Source organism: Eleutherodactylus coqui, chromosome 2, assembly GCF_035609145.1.
Source record: "Eleutherodactylus coqui strain aEleCoq1 chromosome 2, aEleCoq1.hap1, whole genome shotgun sequence".
NCBI lineage: Eukaryota > Metazoa > Chordata > Amphibia > Anura > Eleutherodactylidae > Eleutherodactylus > Eleutherodactylus coqui.
This window is the reverse complement of record NC_089838.1, coordinates 272,051,266-272,074,375: the sequence shown is the minus strand read 5'-3', so window position 1 is coordinate 272,074,375 and position 23,110 is coordinate 272,051,266.

Below are 23,110 nucleotides of genomic sequence, written 5' to 3'. Positions count from 1 at the left end.
CCCGCATCTGCATGATATAAATGTACGTCATATAGCAGGAAGGGGTTAAAGGCTTAGTGCAGGCTCCCCAAATGTGTTCTACTCCAATCATGTCTCAGTATCTGCTAAATAAGGCACCCACACCCTAGGGTGGATGTCTAATCAGTTGGTCTCCTACTGTTGTTTGTGATAAAGCCCCTGTTAGGCCTTAGTCACACGGGCGTTTTTTCCCGCGATTTGCGGAAATCGCGTGACCGGGGCTGAAAAATCGCCCGAAAAAACTGCTCCTAGCCGCGTTTCAATAGAAACGGGCCGGAGCAGTTCAGCGCTGTCCAGCGCATTGAATTCAATGGAGCCGGCAATACAGCTGGCTCCATTGAAAGCAATGGGCTGCGGGCGATCTCACGATGAATTTTCGGGAAGGGCTTAAAAATATAAGCCCTTCCCAGAAATTCATCCAGAAATGTGTAAAAACAAAAAGAAATATATACTCACCTTTTCCCTGCAACCGGAGTTCAGCCGCGGCCGGCCGGCAGTTCTCCTGAACTGCTCTGTGTAGTATTCAGCAGCCAGGGATTTAAAATCCACGCCTGCTGAATGAGCTGCCTCGATTGGTCACAGCCTCACCAATCAGAGGCAGCTCTCACTTACCCATTCATGAATTCATGAATGGGGAGTGAGTGCTGCCTCTGATTGGCTCAGCGCAGGGACCAATCAGGGGCAGCTCTCAGCTGTCATATAGCTGAAAAATTCATCGTGAGATCGCCTGCAGCCCATTGCTTTCAGTGGAACCTGCTGTATTGCCGGCTCCATTGAATTCAATGGGCAAACATCATTCTTCTCTGCCACAGCTGTAACAGCTGTGGCAGAGGAGAATGATTTGTCTACTATATGTTCTCAATGGGGTCGGCGCTGCTGCCACCGGCCCTATTGAGCGCATATAGAGAAGAGAACAGGAATCGCAGATCGCAGATAGGTGCGATCTGCGATTTCTGTTCTATAATTTATCGGACGAGCACATAAAAAGCGCTCATGTGTCTGATACCATTGCAAAGCAATGGTTCTCTAAGATCGCAGATCGCAGGCGCAGGTCACATGGAAAATCGCCCGTGTGACCGAGGCCTTAATGTGTATTCTGGTTTGACTTATGCCTGATCCTTGAATAGTCTGACTTCTGTCCTCCATGACCTTGACTCTGATTTGTGGACTACAAGTTTTTCTCTGTATTACATCTGTGCTGCCAGGCCTGACCTTTGCTATGTTACTGGGCCAAAGCATGGAACTTTATGGTATGAACAGGCATACCGTGAAGTCCTATGCTTTGGCCCAGTGCAGCATCAGCAGCCACCACATAACTGGGACTGTCTGTGTGTATAATGGCTGGGTAAAAAAAAAAGGTTTGGTACCATGTTGACATCTATAAGCAGGAAAGAATGGTCATATACACCTCAAAAAACAACAAGGAGATCACCATTAAAGGGGTTGTCCCGCGAAAGCAAGTGGGGTTATACACTTCTGTATGGCCATATTAATGCACTTTGTAATGTACATCGTGCATTAAATATGAGCCATACAGAAGTTATTCACTTACCTGTTCCGTTGCTAGCGTCCTCGTCTCCATGGTGCTGTCTAATTTTCAGCGTCTAATCGTCGGATTAGACGCGCTTGCGCAGTCCTGTCTTCTTCTTTTCTGAATGGGGCCGCTCGTGCCGGAGAGCGGCTCCTTGTAGCTCCGCCCCGTCACGTGCCGATTCCAGCCAATCAGGAGGCTGGAATCGGCAATGGACCGCACAGAAGACCTGCGGTCCACCGAGGGAGAAGATCCCGGCGGCCATCTTCACCAGGTAAGTAAGAAGTCACCGGAGCGCGGGGATTCAGGTAAGCACTATCCCGTTTTCTTTTTTAACCCCTGCATCGGGTTTGTCTCGCGCCGAACGGGGGGGCTATTGAAAAAAAAAAAAAAAACGTTTCGGCGCGAGACAACCCCTTTAAGCCTGCAGATAAGGGTGATGCTACATTCCTTATGGACACATCATACTACATGAAAGAAGGAGACAGACAGCTAACTGACACCAGATACTACAACAAACTGGATCAAGGCTCAACTCTGAAATATATCAGGGAGTTAAGAAGAGTCAGCAGAAGTCTACCCGGGGATTCTACAAAACGTTTGGATTTGATAACTGAGAACCTCAGGGTTAGAGTATTCTACATGTTTCCCAAAATACAGAAAGTTGGAAACTAAGGAAGGCCAGTCATCTCAGGTGTGGGGAACCTTCACTGAAGGAATCTCAGGATGGGTAAAGGGTATCTTCAAACCACTGGTAAGGAATACAACAAGTTACTAACAGGAGACCACTGACCTACTGAACAAACTGCCAAACATAGGTCCCCTCCCCAATGGTGCCATCTTGCCAATTATGGATGTGGAAAACTTATATCCCCTCATCCCACACAAGGATGGACTGAACACCTGCCAGGTCTACCCTGAAACTAATGGGACTACCTCTAAGTCTGTGCTACAAATCACTAAATTCATCCCTTTGCACAACTATTTCTCTTTTGGCAAAGATATATATCTCCAACTCACTGAAACCACCATAGACAGCAAAATAGCACTGCAATACACCAACCTCTTCATGGCAAAAGTGGAAAGTGACTTCCTGGCATCCTGTTACATCAAACCATTGTCCTAATTATGCTATATTGATGGCATTGTAATCATCTGCACCAGTTCTGAACGTGAGCTAAAAACATTCCATGAAAGAATCAATAAATTCCACCCCACCACAAACTTGACAGTGTGTTACTCACAGAATTTAAAGGGGTTGTCTTGCGAAAGCAAATGGGGTTAAGTACTTCTGTATGGCCATATTAATGCACTTTGTAATATACATCGTGCATTTAATATGAGCCATACAGAAGTTATTCACTTACCTGCTCCGTTGCTGGCGTCCCCGTCTCCATGGCTCCGTCTAATTTTGGTGTCTTCTTGCTTTTTTAAACGCTCTTGCGCAGATGGGTCTTCTCCCTTCGGCTTGGCTCGGCAGCATCGGCGTTTTGGCTCCGCCCCTTGTACGCGTCATCACGTAGCTCCGCCCCCGTCACATGTGCCGATTCCAGCCAATCAGGAGGCTGGAATCGGCACATGTGATGGGGCGGAGCTACGCGATGATGCATACAAGGGGGCGGAGCCAAACACACCGATGCTGCCGAGCCAAGCCGAAGGGAGAAGACCCATCTGCGCAAGCGCGTCTAAAAAAGCAAGAAGACACCGAAATTAGACGGAGCCATGGAGACGGGGACGCCAGCAACGGAGCAGGTAAGTGAATAACTTCTGTATGGCTCATATTTAATGCACGATGTATATTACAAAGTGCATTAATATGGCCATACAGAAGTACTTAACCCCACTTGCTTTCGCGAGACAACCCCTTTAACTTTCTAGATACCACCATAAAAAAATCAGAACAAGTCAATACAAACATCCCTGTACTGAAAACCTATTGATCGACCCGCAGATCTCAGATAGGTCAGCTTCCGAAGCAAGCACATTAAAAGGTCCATCGTCTACAGCCAGGCCATCAGCCAGATCTGTTCCAGTCCAACAGACAGGAATGAGCATTTACACCATCTCAGAAGGACATTTTTAAATCAAGGATACCATCCAACTTCACCAGAATACTTACGAGTCAACTGCTCTAATGCAGAGACAAAGAAAAATAAAACTATTGTGAACCTCTGGTAACATAGTAACATAGTAACATAGTTCGCAAGGCCGAATGAAGACAATGTCCATCTAGTCCAGCCTGTCTATCCTCCTGTATTGTTGATCCAGAGAAAGGCAAAAAACCCCAAGAGCAGAAGCCAATTAGCCCTTTTGGGGAAAAAATTCCTTCCCCACTCCCTAATGGCAATCAGACTGTTCCCTGGATCAACCCCTAATAGTTCCTACCTGCCTGTATACCCGTATTAACAATTAACCTAAAATTTATAACCTATAATATCCTTCCTCTCCAGAAAGACATTAAGTCCCCTTTTAAACTCCTCTATGGATTTTGCCAGCACCACTTCCTCAGGCAGAGAGTTCCACAGTCTAACTGCTCTTACAGTATAGAACCCCTTTCTATGTTGATGATGAAACCTGCTTTCCTCTAAACGTAGTGGATGCCCTCTCGTTACCGTCGCAGTCCTGGGTATAAACAGATCATGGGAGATATCCTTGTATTGTCCCCTCATGTATTTATACATAGTTATTTGATCACCCCTTAGCCGTCTTTTTTCTAGAGTAAATAATCCCAATTTTGATAGCCTCTCTGGGTATTCCAGTCCCGTCATTCCATGTATTAGTTTAGTTGCTCTTCTTTGAACCCCCGCCAGTACTGTAACATCTTTCCTGAGCACCGGTGACCAGAACTGTGCGCAGTATTCCATGTGAGGCCTGACTAGTGCCTTATATAATGGAAGGATAATGTTCTCTTCCTTCGCCCCTATACCTCTTTTAATGCACCTCAAGACTTTATTTGCCTTTGCAGCAGCTGACTGGCATTGGTTACTCCAGTTTAGTCAACAATCCACTAGTACCCCCAGGTCTTTTTCCATATCACTTTTCCCTAGCGGTATCCCATTAAGTGTATATTGGTGACATCCGTTTTTGCTGCCCATGTGCATAACCTTACATTTTTCAACATTGAACATCATTTGCCATTTTTCTGCCCAAGCCCCCAGCTTATCTAGATCCGTTTGTAGCCGTACATTGTCCTCCATTGCATTAATTATATTGTATAATTTTGTGTCATCTGCAAATATTGATATTTTGCTGTGCAGCCCCTCTATCAGGTCGTTGATAAATATATTGAACAAAATGGGGCCTAATACTGAACCCTGTGGCACCCCGCTAGTGACTGTGGCCCAATCAGAGTATGAACCATTTATTACCACCCTCTGCTTTCTACCATTGAGCCAATTCTTTACCCAATTCACACGTTTTCACCCAATCCGAGCTGTCTCATTTTGTATATTAGCCTATCATGCAGCACGGTGTCAAATGCTTTAGAGATATACAAGATCAATAGACTCTCCCAGGTCCAGCCTAGAGCTTACTTCATCGTAGAAACTGATCAGATTTGTCTGACATGAGCGACCCTTCATGAATCCATGCTGGTGAGGAGGTATTCCCTTGTTCTCCTTGAGGTACTCATCGATGGCGTCTCTCAGAATCCCCTCGAAAATTTTTCCCGTTACTGAAGTGAGACTTACTGGCCTGTAGTTACCAGGCTCACTTTTGGTCCCCTTTTTGTAAATTGGAACCACGTTGGCAATGCGCCAATCCAATGGTACAACACCGGTCTTGATAGTGTCTAGAAATATTAGATATAGCGGCCTAGCTATCTCATCACTTAGTTCCCTAGTATCCTTGGGTGTATTCCATCTGGGCCTGGCGATTTATCGATTTTAATCTTCTTTAATCGGTTCCGCACTTCCTCTTGCGTTAGGTATGAAATATTTTGTGAGGGGTTCATTTTATTCCCCTGCATCTCTTGTGGCATTTCCTTTTCGTTTGTGAATACGCTTGAAAAGAAACTATTTAATAGATTTGCTTTCCTTCCATCATCTTCAATGATTTCTCCTGCATTATTTGTTAAAGGGCCAGTGCTCTCCCTGCAAATCCTTTTGCTGTTAATATAGTTGAAAAAAAGTTTCGGGTTGTTTTTGCTCTCTTTGGCGATCAGTCTTTCTCCCTCTTCCTTGGCAATTTTGATCCTATCTTTGCATATTTTGTTTTTTTCCCTGTACGATTTTAGCGCTTTTTTGCTGTCTTCTTGCTTTAGTAGTTTGAATGCTTTCTTTTTTTCGTTTATTGCCCCTCTTACCGTCTTGTCGAGCCACATTAGTTTCCTTTTAGTTGAGATTCTTTTACTTTTAAAGGCAATGAACTGCTCACATGAGGTGTACTAACCCATCCCCTGCTCGACCTCCATTCCCCTTGCTTAGACCCGGGTCGCTAGATACACTGGCTACCTCACTATTTCTCATTTTGCCCTCCCACCCAGTCCCTAGTTTAAACACCCCTCCAGCCTTCTAGCCATCTTCTCACCCAGCACAGCTGCACCCTCCCCATTAAGATGCAGCCCATCCCTACGGTAGAGCCTGTAGCCGACAGCAAAGTCAGCCCAGTTCTCCAGGAACCCAAATCCCTCCTTCTTACACCAACTTCGAAGCCACTTGTTTACCTCCCTAAGATCCTGCTGCCTTTCTAGTGTGGCTTTAGGTGCAGGTAGTATTTCTAAGAAAACTACCCTGGAGGTCCTCGCCCTAAGCTTGGACCCTAGGTCCCTGAAATCATTTTTGAGGGCCCTCCATTGACCTCTAATTTGTTCATTGGTGACAACGTGCACCATGACCGCTGGATCCTCACCAGCCCCTCCCAGTAATCTGTCAATCCGATCCGCGATGTGTCGAACCTGAGCGCCAGGAAGACAACACACCGTTCGACGATCCCGATCTTTATGGCAGATTGCCCTATCTGTCCCCCTTATAATGGAGTCCCCCACCACTAGGACCTGTCTAGCCTGCCCTGCGCTCCCCGTCCCCGTCTCACTGGAGCAGTCATCTCCCTGTCGTTCAGAGGGTGTGTCGTGCTGCAGTGGTGCTGGCTCTGTAATGACATCCTCCTCATCTGCCAACTTTGCAAACTTGTTTCTGTCACCCAGCTTACTGCCTGCTCCCCCTGCTCTTCCGTACTACCATCCGCCCCCGCCTCTAACCCAACGAGTGCCTGCTCAGTGAGCACCAAACTCCTTTCCATGATGTCAATGGCTCTGTTGCCAATTGCCCATTTAGATCCAGAATTTGGGCTTCTAAATGTGCGACGTGCAAGCATCTTGCACAACAGTATGCACCCTCGATTGGCTGATCAAGGACCGCATACATTGGACAAGTAGCACACTGGACGACATTGCCAGGCATGAAGCTCATTCTAATGGGGATCTACAATTTACTTGTGGAAGTAGTAAAGATAGACTTGTTCACACTCTGCTCACATGCTGCCGCCTCACACGCTGCTGGTGACCTAAATGCAGAGATTCTAAGAAGAACAACAAAGAAGCTCCATCATGCACTCCATAAAGATGACCGTCTGAAAACCATATTCCCGGACCCTCCCCTCGTATGTTGCAGGCAAGCTCTAAATTTAAGAAAACTTTCTCATCAGGAGAGCATTGTCCTCCAACACACAAATAGGAACTTATCCCTGCAATGTAAGAGGCTGTAAGACCTGCTCACATGTAGTGACTGCGGACAGGATACGGATCCCCAACACACAGCAAGACTATAAGATCCCGGGGACATTCACGTTCCATGTCCAATGTTGTGTACCTGATCTTGTGTAGTAAATGTCCTGTTGGGTTCTTTATGTTGGGTAAACGGGACAAAAACTGAAAGCGAGGATGAGGTCTCATCATCACACAATTAAAGAAAGAAAGATCTATATTTTTGTATGCAAAGCACAGAATAGAACACCTGAGGGTGATTATATTAAAAGGTTAATTAATCAGATCCAAGAAAAATGATGCTGGGAATTAGGCCTCGTACACATGGGCGACACGGCATCCCCATGAGAAAATCGCAGCAATATTGCATCGCTGGTCCGTGTGATATCACTGCATCTTCTTGCGTCAATACCGCAATTTTGTAGTTCTACAGAGTCGCGCGACTTTGTAGCACCACATGCGAGGATTTTCATGGGTGAGGCTTTATATATAAGCCCTTCCCTGAAAATCAGCCATAGCTGAAGAAAAAAAAATGTTTAAAAGTATACGTCACCTCTCCCAAGCTATCCGGGGCTGTCCGGAGCTCCGCAGCATCTTCTCCCCATCTTCTCCCGGGGCACTGAACTTCTTCTACTCTTCTGGATTGGAATTGAAAATTTCCCCCCTCCTGGAAGTGCTGACTGTGATTGGCTGAGGCTTAGCCAATCACAGCCAGCACTCAATGAATGGCTGTGACTGGTTAATCGAGCGCTGGCTGTGATTGGCTAAGCGTCAGCCAATGACAGTCAGCGCTATCAGGAGGCAGGGATTTTTCATTCACTGGCCAGAAGATGATGAAGAAAAGCAATGCTAGAACCTGGGGAGAAGATGCGGCCGGGCTGACAATGCTTTTAAGTTGATGTATGTGTTTTTTTTTTAATTTTGCCTGCAGTTATGGCTTAGATTAGAGTTTTGACAATAGGATTTCTTACTGCCAAAGTTGCATCACACCACACGAATATCGCGTTTTCTACTGCCCCCCAGGTCCTCCTCGCCTGTTTTAGGATCACTTTGCCACCTGGCTTCCCTGCTTCCTCTCCTGCAAAATTCCAACCCTCAGCCTAGGAGACTTTAACATTCCCACCAATGACTCCATTTACCCATCTGCCTCTCAGTTTCTATCGTTCACCTCCTCACTTGGTCTCTCTCAACTCACTGCCTCTTCCACTCATAGGCAATACTCTGGATCTGGTCTTCATCTGTCTCTGCTCTGCTTACAACTTCACTAACTTCCCTCTCTTTCTCTCTGACCATAACCTCCTTTCTTTCTCTGTCAAGCCTCCTAGTATTTCCCCAGACCCTACTAGCTACCATACATTCAGGAACCTTCAGACCGTACACACTCATAACTTTGCTGAGTTCCTACAGTCTTCTCTGTCACCTATCTCTCTCCTTTCCTGCCCTAACCTGGCTGCCGCACATTACAACACTACTCTCAAACATGCCCTAAATAAAGCGACACCCTCTGTGACCCAAGCCATCTGGTGCAGACCACGGCAACCATGGCTCACGACTCAAACGCGCTTCATACGGCGCTGCTCTAGATGTGCTGAATGGCTGTGGAGAAAATCCCAAAAGTCCAGAGACTTTCTCAACTTCAAATTCATGCTCAGAAGCTACAACCTAGCGCTCCACCACGCAAAGAAAGTCTACTTCACCTATCTCTTCTCCTCACTATCCCACAACCCTAAACAACTCTTTGCCACTTTTCACTCCCTTCTCAGCCCAAAATTGCAGTCCCCAGTGACGGATTTCTGTCCTGAGAGCTGGCTGCTTACTTCAAAAAGAAAATCGATGACATACAACAGGAAACAACCTCCCAAGCCTAGATTAACCCTGACCCTAGTCTTGTCAGGACTGCATTTAGCTTCTGCTCACACTCTGTATTAAAACCAATGACAGAGGAAGAAGTCTCCAGATTGCTTACCTCTGCTCACCCCACCACCTGCGCTAGTGACCCTTTTCCCTTACACCTCCTCCGGTCCCTCTCCCCAGTGGTCATCTCCCATCTCACCATTATAGTTCTTGAGAACAGTTAAAGATAACCACCTTATCTAGAGGGAGGGCCACTCTAGACTTACTATTAACTAACAAACCAGACAGAATCACAGAGGTGCAGGGACACTTGGGAAGTAGAGACCACAATAAAATTTAATTTCCAGCTGTCATTCAACAAGAAGCCTTACAAGGGAGCGGCAAAAGAACAAAACTTTAGTAAAGCAAAATTTTTATTTTTTTTTTAAATCCAAGTTTTATTAAATTTTTTAACATAAGGTACAAAAACAGGTATCGATAAATATGTCGGGAACCATAGGTCCCTGGTAAGTCCAGCGGACAGGTTTACACCATACATCATGCACCTGGGCCGACAATTCCACTTATGAAAGAACATGTCCCGACAAACATGTAGACAGACAAAGACTTACGACACAGGGGGGGGGGGGGGGGGAGGTCAGGGGAGAGTATGGAGGGGGGGGAGATTTACGTGTAATCTGTGCTGGTAATCGCGTCCCTTGATGGAGGCCTCTCACATGTGCAAGCAAGCCCAGGCCCACCGCCGCCGTCCCCCCGCCCCATAGGTGTCAGCCCGAGAGCTCTGAGCGTATACTTCGCCATGGGCCCCAGATTTCAATGAATCTCTCATGGGAACCGTTGGACCAACTGGATAATTCCTCTAAGTTGTAAGTCCGGTCCATTCTATCCCTCCACTGAGAGAAAGCAGGTGGAGTCTTCTGCAACCACAGGGGGGGGATGAGCGCCTTGGCACCGTCAATTGCGTGCGCCAGTAATCTATGCCTCAAAGGGCTAAAGTCACCAGAGGGCCTCCACAGAAACATCACCTCCGGGGTCAATGTAAAGTTAGGTAGTATTATTTTTAGTGCTTCGGCTATCTTACGCCAGAAGGTCCCTAGGAGAGGACAGGACCACCAAATATGGAGGTATGAGCCCAAGTCGTTCTCACATCTCCAACATTTGCTGTTAGAGGTAAGTTTGTGGTCGGCCAACCACTGTGGGGTCCTATACCAACGGACCAGTAACTTGTAGTGGGCTTCTTGGTTGATGATGCAAGCGGAGACTCCATAAGCGAACCTTAGAATTAATTGTATGTCTGAAGAGGATAAGGTAATATTTACCTCCTTCTCCCAAGAGGAAATAAACGCGGGTTTACCAGGTGGGGGGGGCGGGAAACAAAGCATGCGTAAGCAGGCAATCTTTCCGGCGGACGAGCTATTTGCCTCTACTGCCCTCTCAAAGGCTGTGAGGGGTCTAGTGGAAGTGAAAGATTTCTTGAAGTCCTTAATAACGCCTTCAAATTGAGCTCGTTGAAGGAAAGGTAGGGACTGGTCGGGCAGCAAGGACCCCACTATCTCCCCAGGGTTCAAATGTCTCAGGGACTGAAGCTCTCCCAGAGACTTGTTATTGAATCTTTGCCAGAGTCTGGCCGAACAAGGGTCCGGGGAGAGACCCATCAGGGAGGGGAGAGAACAAAGTGGGGATATTGGAGAGGGAGGGGGTGCTAATACTTTGAATCGGGAGGCCCACGCTTCACTAGGACCCCTCAGGAGCATGTTATAATTCCTATTTCTATAAATGGCTTTTTTGGGGAACCACAGGTTCTCCAGCAGCGAGGGGCCGTACATGGCCGTAGTCATCCGGAACAGGAACGGGTCTCCTGTTGGCCTGGTCAATCTCAGCCAATAACTAATGTGAGATGCGACGTAGAAGTCAGAGATGTTCGGCAGCTCCATCCCACCCTCCTCCCTTCTCTTTGTCAAGAGGCTATAGGGCAGTCTGGAAGCTCTTTGTCTCCAAATATATTTGGTAAACATCTTTCGGAGGTTGTTAAAAAAATGTGCAGGTAGATGGATAGGGAGAGACCGGATCTGGTACAAGATAATTGGAAGTATGTAGGATTTTATTATATTTCTCCTCCCGAACCAAGAAATGTAAGGGAGATCATAGTTATGCAGAAGAGCTTTAATTTTAGAGATCAGTGGGGGGAAGTTGGCCGCAAAGAGGTCCTCTGTCCTCCTTGTTAACCTTACACCCAGGAAGGCAATTTCAGTATTGGACCAGGAGAACGGGGAGTCGGACATCAAGTTCGCACAACGCGCTCTTGGGATCGAGACGTTGAGGGCCGTTGATTTATTAAAGTTTATTTTAAAGTTTGAGAGGTACCCGAACTGCTCCAGGCGTGTGGTGAGTCTGGGGAGACCCGTTTCCGGGTTAGTAATTAGGAAGATGATGTCGTCTGCAAACGCGGCTGCAGACAGAGATTGGTCTCCTACTGTGAGTCCCCGTATCTCCTGGTCCAGTCTGATGCACTGGAGCAAAGGCTCCAATGCCAGGACGAACAGGGAAGGGGAAAGGGGGCAGCCCTGGCGCGTGCCATTTTTTATATCAAATGGCGGTGAGAGAATGTTGTTTATTTTCAGTCTGGCGAAAGGTTCGGCATACAGAGAGAAAATGGCCGCGACAAAGGCTGGTGGGAAGTTGAAGTGAAGAAGAACCGATCTCATGTACCGCCAGTCGACTCTATCGAATGCCTTTTCGGCATCGGTACTTACTAAGGCGAGTGGGATTTTATTTATGTGGGCGTAATGCATTGCATGAAGGATGCGGAAGCAATTGTCCCTCCCCTCCCTCCCCTTCACAAATCCGGCCTGCTCCCTATCCACCAAATTAGGTATGAGGGCCTCCATACGCTTCGCCAGGAGTTTGGCCCATAATTTAGCGTCTAAGTTAATGAGAGAAATGGGACGGTAGCTGCCGCACACCTCCGAGTCTTTGCCCTCCTTCAGGATCAACGTGATGTGGGCCTCCTGAGCTTGTCTCGGGAGGGATCCACCGACCAAGAGGGCATTGAACCATTCTGTAAGACGTGGTACAAGTGTGGTACGGAAGGACTTATAATAGGCGAGGGGGAGGCCGTCAGGGCCCGGGCTTTTGCCTGGGGGGGAAGAGTTCAGGATTTCATCAACCTCCGTTTCCGTAACAGGGACCAGAAGTTGATCAGCTATTTCTGGGTCTAGCTTAGGGAGAGAAAGCTTTTTCAGAAAGTCCTTTATTTGTTTATCCGGTTCGTCCAACTCGTTTTGATCTTGTTGCGGGCGTAAATTATAGAGTTGGGAGTAAAAGTACTGAAACTCGGCTGCAATATCCTGAGACGAAGTGGCTTGGGAACCTAGATGGGTTTTTATTGAATCAATTTGATTCTTGGTTCGGGCTTTCTTAATCATAGCAGTCGTATATTTGCTGCCTCTGTTACCTTGAGTAAAGGCAATATGTTTAAAATATAGACACTTTTTGTTGAATCGTTTTTCCAGACAGAGGTTTAATTCTTTTCTGGTATCCGATAGTTTAGAGAGATTTTCTTTGCTGGCCGAGAGTTTGGTGGTATATTCCAACTTGGATATACGCTTCAGGAGGTCGTCTATTTCTTTTTGTTGTATTTTCTTTTTCTTAGCTCCAAGGGCTATCAGGACTCCCCTGATAAACGCTTTATGCGTTTCCCACACCACCGGGACCGACTGGTCCCCGCCACCGTTCAGCCCAAAGAATTCTTTTAATTGTATAGAAATTTCAGATTTGTCCTCCATGGAATCAAGGAGGGAGGCATTCAGCCTCCATCTCCACTCCCGGGGGGAGTTGCATAGGGGCCTGAGGTCAACGTGTAGCGGGGCATGATGGGACACAGTGGTGGCGGCGATGGAGGAATCTATCAGCATAGGGAGAAGGGAGGATGCTATGAGAAAGTAATCCAGCCTCTGGTAAGAGGCATGGACGTGTGAAAAATAGGTGAAGTCTTTGGTGGAGGGTGAGCATTGGCGCCAGGCATCAATTAACCCCAATTCCGAGATGCATCTCTGTAGGCGTCTCAGTTTGGGGTGGGATATTTGGGAGCGCCCGACTGACGAGTCGAGCAGTGGGTTTAAAGTGAGGTTCAGGTCCCCTCCCAGGATGACAGGGCCCACTGCAAATTCTTTGAGAGTCTCCAGTTGCCCCACCAACCACGCCACTTGGTTGGAATTTGGAGTATAGAGATTGGCCAGGGTAATCTGGAAGTTATTAAGGCGTCCTCTCAAGAAGATGGTCCTGCCCTCTCCATCAGTGTGTTGTGCCTCGCACTTAAATGTGATGGACCTGTGAAACAGGATAGAGACTCCTTTGGAGGCGGATGTAGGGTGAGGGTTGTGAAAGCCCTGTGGGAACTGTCTACCCGGCAGAGAAAGGCACTTACCCTCCTTGTAGTGGGTCTCTTGTAGGAAGGCGATCTTAGTACCGTACTTACGCAGGAGTTGTGCTACATTATGTCTTTTGAAAGGCGAGTTCAATCCCCTCACATTAAACGAGGAGAGACGGAAGCGGTCGTCGGCAGCAGGCAGCGGAGGAGGCAACGTGAAGCCAGGAGACATGCTGTTGTTAGAGGAGGGATCACAAAGCACAGTGAGATTTCAGGCAAATTATCAATAGGGGGGGGGGTGTCTGTGGAGGGAGGTAAGGAACAAACACTGAAGGGAAGTATAAGACACAGAAGGGGGGGGGTAATACTGTAATGAAAAACACAAAATTAAAAAGAACAAGACCGATTCGTCCTAGGACGGTCAGTGGGGGGTGAGTACAGGACGGTGTCCGTTCCAACCGCAGGGATTGGGATTCCCAACTGATCAGACGGAGACCGAGGTGCACTAAACCTGCCCTGGACGACTCCTTCGGACCAATTGTAGTAAACCTCTTAAAACCAGCAAAGCAAAAATATTTGCGATGGAACAAGAGAAGGGAGAAGGGGGGGGGGGGGCAGGGGAGGGCAATGGGGGGGGGGAAAGGGGGGAGTGGATGAAGAATGCAGAGGAGGAAGGAAAAGAGAGGCAGAGAGAGGATGAAGGTAAGAACAGCAAAATGGCAAAATAACAGCAAAGTGACCGTCGGCTGACTTGTGCGAGAGACCTTTGGGACCCCCGTCACGATATGAGAGTTCTTCCCAAAAATGGTATAGTCGCAGGGGATGATCCCACAGTCCTACACGATCTCTTGATGGACGTAACCTATTCAGTCCAGCTATAAGGCAGGAGTCTCATCTATACAATCCGAGGCCAAACAAAAGCGAGAATTCACCCGAGCAGCGGCCGGGCTAGGTTAATTCTTCATTCCCCGGGGGTGGGGTCGCGGCTCTTTTTCTTTTTGTTCTTCGGAGATTTAGCTGGAGGTGCCAGGCTCCAGGCAGCTGTGGAGGGTAGATTTGTGAGTTTTGGCATCTCTGGTAAGGGGAGCCAGCATGGTACATCTAGGGGCTCCATCTCGAGGAACTGCCAGCAGGCCTGGAGATCCTCCGGGTCACGGATGCTCAGCCTGCGACCTTGGTGAGTTACGCCTAAACCGAAGGGGAACAGCCAGGCGTACCTGATCCCCCTCTCTCTCAGCGCATCTAGTAGTGGACGGAGAAGGCGGCGCTTAGCCAACGTAGACGGGGCCAAATCCTGATAAATCTTTATCGAAGCCTCCGCATATTTTAAGTCCTTATAGTTCCTGGCTGCCCTTAGGATAGCGAAAGCGTCCTGGAATGCAAGCACTTTGCAAATAATATCCCGTGGGGGCTCCGAATTTGCTGGGGGGGGGGGGGGTCTGAGGGCTCTATGTACCCTTTCAATCAAAATGGGGGCTGCTCTCTCCGCCCCAAGGAGAAGTGAAAAAATCTCTTTGGTTACTTTTTGGAGGGTGTCTGCAGCCCATGACTCCGGGAGACCCCTGATGCGTACATTAGATCGTCTGTTACGATTCTCCAGATCTTCCTGCATCAGGAGCGCTTTATTGATATGGTTGTGATGCTCTCGCAGGGTGCGCTCTACCTCCGTGGCATGTGTGATAATGGCAGAGGAGGAAGTCTCCAGGTCCTCTACTCGTCTGCCCAGAAGCTTAATGTCCTCTTTAATTTCCCCCAACTCTAGCATGACAGGGCTCAAGGCTTTCATTATAAGGTCCTTCATGAAGCCTTTAGACACGGCTTCATCATCCTCGCTGTCCGAGGCCGCCCCCCCCCTCCCCCTCCTTACTGTGAGCTGCAGCCGATAGCTGGGCCGGCGCCATCTTTACAGGGAACAGCGGAGAGCGGGAAGGTTTCTCTTTCAAGTAGCGCTGCATGTCGGACTGTCCTCTGCTCACACGCGGCGTCCCTGAAGGCTCCGGTCCCTTCTCCCTGCCGACTCTCCTCATTTCTGTGCTGCTGGAAGCTATTGAAGGTCCGGTAACGGAGTCCTGCCGTGGGAGCTACACTCTCACACGGCCATTCACCTCAGCGGCCAGGCTCCGCCCCCCGTAAAGCAAAATTTGATCAGCTCAGAACTACTATCGGTAACATTAATTGAGATAATGTCCTCAAAAATAACAGTACAGACGACAAATGGGAGAAGAAGTTTAAAAACATCCTAATGACCTCATGTGAGCAGTCCATATCCTTTAAAAATAAAAGAACTACAAGTAGTTGGGCCACCGTTGCTAATGGGGTGCCACAGGGTTCAATATTAGGCCCTATTCTGTTCAATATATTTATCAATGACTTGATAGAGGGATTGCACAGTAAAATATCAATATTTGCAGATGATACAACATATACAAGACAATTAATACAACGGAGGATAATATGCGACTACAAAAGGACCTAGATAAACTCGAGGCTTGGGTAGAAAAATGGCAAATGAAGTTTAATGTTGAGAAATGTAAGGTTATGCACATGGGCAGGAGAAACGGATGTCACCAGTATACACTAAATGGGGTGCTGCAAGGGAAAAGTGATATGGAAAAGGACCTTGGTGTACTAGTGGACTGTAGACTTAACTGGAGCAATCAATGCCAGTCAGCTGCTGCAAAAGCAAAAAATGTCTTGGGGTGCATTAAAAGAGGCATATGGGTGAGGGACGAGAACATCATTCTTCCACTATATAAAGCACTTGTCAGGCCCCAAATGGAATACTGTACAGTTTTGGACACCGGTGCTCAGGAAAGATGTTGCTGTGCTGGAGGGAAGGGGGGGGGGGGGGGGGGGTTCAAAGAAGGACAACTAAATTAATAAATGGAATGAGAGGACTAGAATACCCAGAGAGGCTATCAAAATTAAGATTATTCACACTGGAAAAAAGACAGTTAAGGGGCGATCAAATAACTATGTATGAATACATCAGGGGACAATACAAGGATCTCCCTCATGATTTGCTTTTACCTAGGAGTGCGACGGTAACAAGAGGGCATCCTCTACATCTAGAGGAACAAAGGTTTCATTACCAACACAGAAGGGGGTTCTTTGCTGTAAGAGCAATGAGGCTGTTGAACTCTCTGCCTGAGGAAGTGGTGATGGCAAAATCCATAGAGGAGTGTTAAATGTTTTTCTAGAGCACTACAATATTACAGGATATAGACATTAGGTGACCAGCGGGGTTGTTCATCTCAAATGTTGATCCAGGGATTACTCTGGCTGCCATTATGGAGTCAGGAAGGAATTTTTTTCCTCCATAGGAGCTAATTGGCTCACTGTTTATTTTTTGCCTTTCTCTGGACCAACAAGGGAGAGGTTAAAACAGGCTGAGCTAGATGGACATTGTCTTCATTCAGCCTAACATACTATGTTACTATGTTATTATGTAACTGTGGTTTTGTTTTTATTCCACCTGTCTTGTAAGAGCTGCGGAATATGTTGGTGTATATAAATATGGATGATGATGATGATTATTAATAATAATAATGTCCATGCTAGTAGGCATCTGGGGTGGAAGGTGTTACCACAATGATCCTTTGACTGAAAGCTATAAAGAAACAGAGAAATAGAAAATATTCTGCCCCTTTTATTTCTCTCTTAGGCCTTAGTCACACGGGCGTTTTTTCCCCGTGATTTGCGGATCGCATGACGGATGCGCATCCGCAAATCGCGTGACCGGGGCCGAAAAATCGCCCGAAAAAACTGCTTCTAGCCGCGTTTCAATAGAGACGGGCCGGAGCAGTGCAGTGCTGTCCAGCGCATTGAATTCAATGGAGTGAGAGCTTCCTCTGATTGGTCACAGCCTGACCAATCAGAGGCAGCACTCACTCACCCTTTCATGAATTTATGAATGGGTGTGAGTGAGAGCTGCCTCTGATTGGTCAGGCTGTGACCAATCAGAGGCAGCTCATTCAGCAGGCGGGGATTTTAAATCCCCAGCTGCTGAATACTACAGAGAGCAGTTCAGGAGAACTGCCGCCGGCCGCGGCTGAACTCCGTCTGCCAGGACCAGGTGAGTATATATATTTTTTTGTTTTTACACATTTCTGGATGAATTGCAGGGAAGGGCTTATATTTTTAAGCCCTTCCCGAAAATTCATCCCGCGCTCGCCGGCAGCCCATTGCTTTCAATGGAGCCGGCTGTATTGTCGGCTCCATTGAATTCAATGGGCAAACATCATTCTTCTCTGCCACAGCTGTTACAGCTGTGGCAGAGGAGAATGATTTGTCTACTATATGTTCTCAATGGGGTCGGCGCTGCTGCCGCCGGCCCCATTGAGCGCATATAGAGAAGAGAACAGGAATCGCAGATCGCAGATAGGTGCGATCTGCGATTTCTGTTCTATAATTTATCGGACGAGCGCATAAAAAGCGCTCATGTGTCCGATACCATTGTAAAGCAATGGTTTTATTAAAACGTCTCGGACGCATGCGCATGAGCAAATCGCGCGAAAAAACGCCCGTCTGACTGAGCCCTTAGAGTGCATTCACACGAGCGTGTTTTTGTGCGCACTTAGGTGCGTATATACGTCCGCACCTAGGTACGAGCAAAAACACGCGTGAACACAGCTGCGTGCTTGTTGTCAATGGAGCCGCGGCTGCTGCCGGCAGCTCCATTGAAAACAATGCTCTGCCGGCCCTCTGCATTCTTTTTCAAGGAAGGGCTACATATAAGCCCTTTCTGAAAAAGAAACATTTTAGTGCAAAAAAAACAAACAAAACTTACCTCTCCACCGCTGCCGTGACCCCCGCGGGCATGAAGAACACATCTACCGCATGCGGCAGATGTTTCCTTCACCCCCCGCTAGTTAAAAGAATTCCCTGCTGTTACATCTGCCAAATCTGTGTCAGTTGCAGCAAAGGGAATTCTTCAATTCTCATCTGCAGCTGTCACACATGACAGCTGCGGTGCAGAATCCTGCTGCCGGCATCCTGTCAATAGCTTTTCAGGAAAGGGCTTCGTAAGCCCTTCCCTGAAAAGCCTTTTAAAAAAGTGTATTAAAAGAAAAATACTCACCACCCTTCAGCTGCCGGGGCTCAGCCATGACTTCTGGTGCTGCCCCGACTCTGTAGTTATGAGCTATCAGCAGTGCAGAGCTGGGGACAGCGGCAGAAGTTGCCACTGAGCCCTGGCAGCTGTCAATGGCTTTTCGGGGAAGGGCTTCATAAGCTCTTCCCTGAAAAGCCTTTTAAATAGTGTCCAAAAAAAATAAAATACTCACCTGCTGAGGCTCAGGCGTGGCTTCTGCAGCTGTCCCCAGCTCTGTAGTTCTGAACTATCAGCAGCCAGGGATTTAAAATCCCCGCCTGCTAGTATCTCTGATTGTGATTGGCTGAAGCACTTCAGCCAATCACAGTCAGAGCTACTAGCAGGCGGGATTTTAAATCCCCACCTGCTGATAGCTCAAAACAGCAGTGCAGAGCTAGGGACAGCAGCAGAAGTCACCGCTGAGCCCCAGCAGCCGTCAATGGCTTTTCAGGGAAGGGCTTCATAAGCCAATCACAGTCATTCATTTGGGGAGAGCTGAGGTGCTCAGCCAATCACATTCAGCTCTTTCAGCAGGCGGGGATTTTAAATCCCCGCCTGCTGATAGATCAGCACCACAGTGCAGGGGACAGCAGGAGAAGATGCGGCTGTGACCCCGACAGCTGAAGGGAGGTGAGTATCTATTATCTATTTTTTTTGTTTTTTAAACCACTTTTACTTGATTTTTAGGGAAGGGCTTATATTTAAAGCTCTTCCCTGAAATCAATTGCCTGCAGCAGAATCCTCTACTGCAGCTGATGTGTGACAGCTGCGGTAGTGAATTAAGGAATTCCTCTGCTGCATCTGCCACAGATGTGGCAGATGTAGCAGCAGGGAATTATTTTAACTAGCAGGGATGAAGGAAACATCTGCCGCATGCAGATGTGTTCTTCATGACCACGGGGGACACAGCAGCAGCCAACAGGTAAGTAATTTTTTTTTCTATTTCCACTACTTTTAATTGGCTTTTCAGGAAAGGGCTTATGAAGCCCTTCCCTGAAAAGCCATTGACAGCTGCCAGGGCTCAGTGGCGACTTCTGCCACTGTCCTCGGCTCTATAGCACTGCTGAGCTATTAAATCCCCGCCTGCTGGTAGCTCTGATTGTGATTGGCTAAACTGCTCAGCCAATCACAATCAGAGCAACCAGCAGGCGGGAATTTTAAATCCCCGGCTGCTGATAGCTCAGTACTACAGAGTTGGGGACAGCGGCAGAAGTCGTGGCTGAGCCCCGGCAGGTGAGTATAATTTTTTTTTGTCACACCATATTAAAAGGCTTTTCAGGGAAGGGCTTGTGAAGTTCTTCCCTGAAAAGCCATTGACGGCTGCCGGGGCTCAGCGGCGACTTCTGCCGCTGTCCCCGACTCTGCACTGCTGTTTTGAGCTATCAGCAGCGGGGGATCTAAAATCCCCGCCTGCTAGTAGCTCTGGTTGTTATTGGCTGAAGTGCTTCAGCCAATCACAATCAGAGTTACCAGCAGGCGGGGATTTTAAATCCCTGGCTGCTGATAGCTCATAACTACAGAGCCGGGGACAGCGGCAGAATTTGCGGCTGAGCCCCGACAGCTGAAGGGAGGTGAATATTTTTCTTTTAATAGACTTTTTAAATGGCTTTTCAGGGAAGGGCTTACGAAGCCCTTCCCTGAAAAGCCATTGACGGGATGCCGGATTCTGTACTGCAGCTGTCATGTTTGACAGCTGCAGTTGAGAATTGAAGAATTCCCTTTGCTGCCACTGCCACAGATGTGGCAGATGTAACTGCAGGGAATTCTTTTAACTAGCGGGGGTGAAGGAAACATCTGCCGCATGCGGCTGATGTGCTCTTCATGCCCGCAGGGGTCACGGTAGCAGGCGGAAAGGTAGGTTTTTTGGGAGGTTTTTTGCACGAAAATGTTTCTTTTTCCGTGACAGGCTTATATGTAAAGCCTTTCCCTGAAAAAAAATGCAGAGGGCTGGCAGAGCATTGTTTTCAATGGAGCCGCCAGCAGCAGCCACGGCTCCATTGAAAACAATGCGTGCATTCCCTATGGTGCATGCATGTCCTATCTTTGCAGGCACGTACCTGCAAAGTGTGGACATGTGCACTCACCATAGGGAATGCATTGTTGTAAATATAAGCGTGTTTTTGTGCGTGCACCCTTAGGTTAGATCTATTATTAGTAGAGATGAGCGAGCACCAAAATGCTCGGGTGCTCGTTACTCGGGACGAAATTATCGCGATGCTCGAGGGTTCGTTTCGAATAACGAACCCCATTGAAGTCAATGGGCGACCCGAGCATTTTTGTATGGGACCTATGCTCCGCTAAGGTTTTCATTTGTGAAAATCTGGGCAATTCAAGAAAGTGATGGGAACGACACAGCAACGGATAGGGCAGGCGAGGGGCTACATGTTGGGCTGCATCTCAAGTTCCCAGGTCCCACTATTAAGCCACAATAGCGGCAAGAATGCCCCCCCCCCCCTCCCAACAACTTTTACTTCTGAAAAGCCCTCATTAGCAATGCATACCTTAGCTAAGCACCACACTACCTCCAACAAAGCACAATCACTGCCTGCATGACACTCCGCTGCCACTTCTCCGGGGTTACATGCTGCCAAACCCCCCCCCCCCCCGCACGACGCAGTGTCCACAGCGCACACCAAAGTGTACCTGCGCAGCCTTCAGCTGCACTCATGCCACACCACCCTCATGTGTATTTATAAGTGCGTCTGCCATGAGGAGGAACTGCAGGCACACACTGCAGAGGGTTGGCACGGCTAGGCAGCGACCTTCTTTAAAAGGGGCGGGGCAATAGCCCACAATGCTGTACAGAAGCAATGAGAAATATAATCCTGTGCCACCGCCATCAGGAGCTGCACACGTGGGCATTGCAATGGGGAACCTATGTGCCACACACTATTCATTCTTTCAAGGTGTCTGCATGCCCCAGTCAGACCGCGGTTTTTTATAAATAGTCACAGGCAGGTACAACTCCGCAATGGGAATTCCGTGTGCACCCACAGCATGGGTGGCTCCCTGGAACCCACCGGCTGTACATAAATGTATCCCATTACAGTGCCCATCACAGCTGAGGTAACGTCCGATTAAATGCAGGTGGGCTTCGGCCCACACTGCATGCCCCAGTCAGACTGGGGTTCTTTAGAAGTGGACACATGCAGTTACAACTCCCTGTGGACCCACAGCATGGGTGGGTGCCAGGAAGCCACCGGAGGTACATAAATATATCCCATTACAGTGCCCATCACAGCTGAGGTAATGTCATGTTAAATGCAGGTGGGCTTCGGCCCACACTGCATGCCCCAGTCAGATTGGGGTTCTTTAGAAGTAGACACATGCAGTTACAACTCCCTGTGGACCCACAGCATGGGTGGCTCCCTGGAACCCACCGGCGGTACATAAATATATCTCATTGCAGTGCCCAGCACAGCTGATGTAACGTCAGCTTTAATGCAGGTGGGCAAAAAATTAATTGGATTACACTGTAGGCGAGGGCCCCAAAAAATTGGTGTACCAACAGTACTAATGTACGTCAGAAAAATTGCCCATGCCCAACCAAGAGGGCAGGTGAAACCCATTAATCGCTTTGGTTAATGTGGCTTAATTTGTAACTAGGCCTGGAGGCAGCCCAGTTAAAATAAAAATTGGTTCAGGTGAAAGTTTCAACGCTTTAATGATCATTGAAACGTATAAAAATTGTTTACAAAAATTATATGACTGAGCCTTGTGGGCCTTAGAAAAATTGCCCGTTCAGCGTGATTACGTCAGGTTTCAGGAGGAGGAGCAGGAGGAGGAGGATGAATATTATACACAGATTGATGAAGCTAAAAGGTCCACGTTTTTGATGGTGATAGAGAACAATGCTTCCATCCGCGGGCGCAGCCTACGTGTTGCTTAGGTATCGCTGCTGTCCGCTGGTGAAGAAGAGAAGTCTGGGGAAATCCAGGCTTTGTTCATCTTGATGAGTGTAAGCCTGTCGGCACTGTCGGTTGACAGGCGGGTACGCTCATCCGTGATGATTCCCCTAGCCGCACTAAACACCATCTCTGACAAGACGCTAGCAGCAGGACAAGCAAGCACCTCCAGGGCATACAGCGCGAGTTCAGGCCACTTGTCCAGCTTCGACACCCAGTAGTTGTAGGGGGCAGAGGCGTCACGGAGGACGGTCATGTGATCGGCTACGTACTGCCTCACCATCCTTTTACAGTGCTCCCGCCAACTCAGCCTTGACTGGGGACCGGTGACACAGTCTTGCTGGGGAGCCAGAAAGCTGGCAAAGGCTTTAGAGAGTGTTCCCCTGCCTGTGCTGTACATGCTGCCTGATCTCTGCGCCTCCCCTGCTACCTGGCCCTCGGAACTGCGCCTTCGGCCACTAGCGCTGTCGGATGGGAATTTTACCATCAGTTTGTCCGCCAGGGTCCTGTGGTATAGCATCACTCTCGAACCCCTTTCCTCTTCGGGTATGAGAGTGGAAAGGTTCTCCTTATACCGTGGGTCGAGCAGTGTGTACACCCAGTAATCCGTAGTGGCCAGAATGCGTGTAATGCGAGGGTC